Here is a 3,866-nt window from a genome sequence, read left to right on the forward strand (position 1 = left end):
AAGAAATTACTACTGACATCTTGGGTCTCTCTGAGTCTCTACCACATAAAGAAGCAGATGAGAGTTTGGCTTTTGAGGGGGGGGGGTTAAAGGGATGGTTCACCCAAAAATGAAAATTCCCTCATTATGTACTCACCACTATGGAGGGGTGGGTGAAGTACTTGAGTCCACAAAAAACGTTTGGAGTTTCAGGGTTGCAGCCAAATCCAGTACAATTTAAGTAACTGGGGGAAAACTTCAAACAGAAGAAAAAAACTGAAAATGCCTCAATACTCCTCCTGTGGTGTCATCCAAGTGATGAGATCAGTGAGAACTCGTGAGTATTGCTTATGTCTTGGGCAGGACCATAGAGGCGCAAGCTTGGCACCGGCCAGTTGACATTTTGGCTAAAAACAGGGTGCAAATGACGCCGTTTCTAGTCTAATTTGAATGTCACCATACGAGTAGTATGGAGGCTCCTTGTCATCCCACTTGACTTCATAGCCTTGCCCAGGCCCCTGCATTGACCCGCCTCCCCCCCAACTCGACTCAGGACCATGCTAAACACCGGCACTGGCACACCGAACTTCCTGGAGAGTTTTGAGGAAGACTCGCTGAGGGTGTGTGCGATTGAGTGTGTTGTGGAAGTGTGTGTGTGTGGGGGGGGGGGGGGGTGGGGGGCTTGTGTCAGGAAGAGATGTTGTACCTGTGGTCCAAGTTTTCACACACACACACAAACACACAAACACACACGCACGCACACACGCACACACATATTCGGAGCTATACGGTCCCTGCAGGTAGCACCTTAGCTTCATGTGCGCTTGCTAACATTACTACGACCGCTTAGCATTGTAATAACAACACAACGACATCACTTCCCCACGAAGACAGGCCTCTTACACATGACGTCAGGTGGAATTTAATTGAAACTGAAAGCACACACTGAGAAACACTGTACACGTCGGTGGGCGTAAAGTTTGAGGGTTAGTTTTCCTATTGTGTAAAAACTACTTGAACAAGAAGAAGAAGCGGCTACTGTCCCTGAGTGTTAGTTGAATGTCCTGAACTTGAGCACGCTGCCGGGTGAACGTCACTGGGTTGTAGCTCGTTATCCTCCATTTAAGCCCAGTGGTGTTTACAGTTTCTCACTGCTGCTGCCTTTTTGTTGTCTTCATTTTTCCAGAGACAAGTTCTCAGCTCAACATATCATGCTGCTACTCACTTTGCATGGGAGGTGTCCGTTGAATGGCTCCCTGCAGTGTTTACTCCAACGGCTCCTTCCAGAGGGAAAACTTTACTTTAAACGTGCGTGATTTCCTCCCTTCACGCGCTGACAGTCCTCTCGGCGGTGTGAGCCCGATGTGTGCAGGACTCAAACCTTTCAAAATGTTACGCCTCGGCTTCGCCACAGGGCAGATGACGCGGTCTGTGGAGACGCTGGCCTGAGAACGGTTTGCGTGTTTGCCCGCCTTGTTCAGCGTATGGCTGTGTGACGTCAAGCCGCTGGTCTGAGATCTGTCGCCAGACTGCGCTCCCGCCCAGGTTTCCGCCCATCTATCCTGTCATTGGTCGATATTCTGCAAGGGCGTGTACACTAGTTTGAATCTACGTTCTTATTGGTTTGCAGCCTTCTCAATCATTGGCAAACGCCTCCATCGTAAATTCGCCTAATCCGCCAACGGAAGAAAACAAAACAATCACAACTCTGACATGACGTCACAGTCCTTTTAAGAAATATAGTTCATACTCATGTTCATAAGCTTTTTAATGTATTTGCCTTCAGTTTGACCAGTTATTAATAAGGTATATATTTGTTAATTATTAAGTTATTACTTTTATTAGTTTAATAGTCAAACTTCCCCTTCTTTCAAACAGACATTAGAACCACACATACATGTTGGAATGTTGAGGAAATATTCACTTAAGAAATCTTCAAATAACCTATGAGATAAGATCTCCTCGTCGTGATAAAATTGAAATAAAGGGAACTTTACCTTTTTCAAGTTGTTGTATGTTATTTGCGAGTGGTCGGGTAATTTAAGTCAGTATTAGTTTGGGGAATTTGTATACTTCTGTTAGAAAGGTTTTAAAAAAGACAGTGGTTTAATAGCGCCCTCTACAGTCCGTGTTAAGACTGAAAGCAACACGTAGCCTTGGATCAGAAACAACATTTGTAAAGGATGTGAGTGGATTCTGCCCCAGATTTTCTAATGAATAAATTGATAAATAGAAAATGTGTTATCACTTGGCTTGGATCCGAGTTTATTTTCCGTTAAGAATGTATAATCCTGCTGACCACTGATTGTGGGGCAATCATGCACCAATGGATTAAAATAGAATATCTCATTATTTTAAGAATGAGCATTGAGACCCAAAAAAATGGTGTGTCTGTCTGTTTGTCTGTGTGAACAGATTCTAGAAGTAATAACAATAGGAACAACCCCCTTTGTACTCCCTTTCCCCCACATTAAATAGTGCTGTGTGCCAAAATGCTGAACTGCAACTTCTTTTGTCCTTGGCCTGGGATATGATGTGGGACTTATTGTTCAGGAACAATGGAGCCCAGTAGCCCTCATCGGATGGATATTCACCCTGAAACATCGATAGAGCCTATACACAGCCACAAAATGTGAAGAGGCATGCTTTGCAGTCACAAACTTTATTTTAGATGCCAAAGTGTGAACTTAGATGCTTATTGTACTAGCTTCTGGCTAATGTGTGATACTCTAATCGTTTTTTAGGACATTAATTCATTTTAATATGATTTATCTTTCTATATTTGTATATTTAATATTCTTGCACTCTGTCATTAACGTACTGCTGTTACATTTAACTGTTCAACTGAATTACTTAAACAGGATGAATTGCCTCTTTGATAATTACAACAAATTTTGTCCTTAACTACATGTAATATTTCGCCATTAATATTAAATGTCGTTGTATTATTATATTAGTTGTCTTTGTATTCTTTTATTCGCAATAATGAGTTCAAATGACATTATTTTACTTGTTGACCTTGACGCTTTGTTTGTTGTTATATTGCAAAGAACTTAATGACAACTGTTTTGAACGGTGCTACATAAATGTGTTATACTATTATTATTGTTACAATTATTCTTATCATTAATATTATCATGGGGGATTATATGTAGCTAGAAATACCCATTTGTGTTTAAATGTTTTTTTACAATCAACAGCTATATGGCTATTTTCAATTATCACCAAGCTTACCTGCGATATTAAAGTATAAGCACTAGATGGCAGAAGAGAACAAGTCACTGGCTGCTTCTGCGCCTCCAGCGGCAGGTAAACACTGCAGCGTCCACTAACAGTAACATGTATTAGTGGACATAAAAAGTGGATCTTTATGGTTAATACATGATATAAAAGAGTGGACCCGGTGCCATAGTGTCTACAAGTTGTTGAGGTTGTGTGACTCTAGTGTGTGTGTCCCGGATGTTCGTCAGAAGCGGGAGGTAGGGAATTTGCAGTCGAGGTTGCCAGGTTTGTACCACAACCCGCATAACCAATGGTACTTGTTTGTTATTTCCTTCTGTATTGGATTTGTGTTGGCAGGAAAACATCCCGCTAACCGGCACCAGACAGTTTGGATAATAAATGTATTCCCTTATTTTAATTTGTAAAATACTACTTTCCAGAGGTTTCAATTTGTTTTTTATAAAAGGAAAAACACAAAGGCAGACACAGTAAATATAGTAAATATGCTTATTGATGCTGTGAAGCAGTTGTTTTCGTCGATCCAATAAACTCTCCTCAGGTATATGGTGACAGGCTCGTAGTGCGGTTCATCTCAGCTGATCGTTGGTGTATACACAGCCGTCGCCTGCCTGTTATGTGGCAACCCAAGCTCCAGCCCCAGTGCA

At 41.8% G+C, this 3,866-nt stretch overlaps 1 protein-coding gene across 2 annotated transcripts in view; it reads right to left on the bottom strand.

Annotated features, from left to right (window-relative positions):
• mpp7a (MAGUK p55 scaffold protein 7a) overlaps positions 1 to 1,348 on the bottom strand; it is a 131,831-nt gene extending 130,483 nt beyond the window's left edge. For both annotated transcript variants that reach the window (XM_062379824.1, XM_062379823.1), the window contains exon 1: positions 1,205 to 1,348. The gene's annotated coding sequence lies outside the window, so the exon portion shown is untranslated. The remainder of the gene's footprint in view (positions 1 to 1,204) is intronic.
• Between the last annotated feature and the right edge of the window lie 2,518 nt (positions 1,349 to 3,866).

The sequence above is a fragment of the Platichthys flesus genome, chromosome 21 (genome assembly GCF_949316205.1).
Source record: "Platichthys flesus chromosome 21, fPlaFle2.1, whole genome shotgun sequence".
Taxonomy (NCBI): Eukaryota; Metazoa; Chordata; class Actinopteri; order Pleuronectiformes; family Pleuronectidae; genus Platichthys; species Platichthys flesus.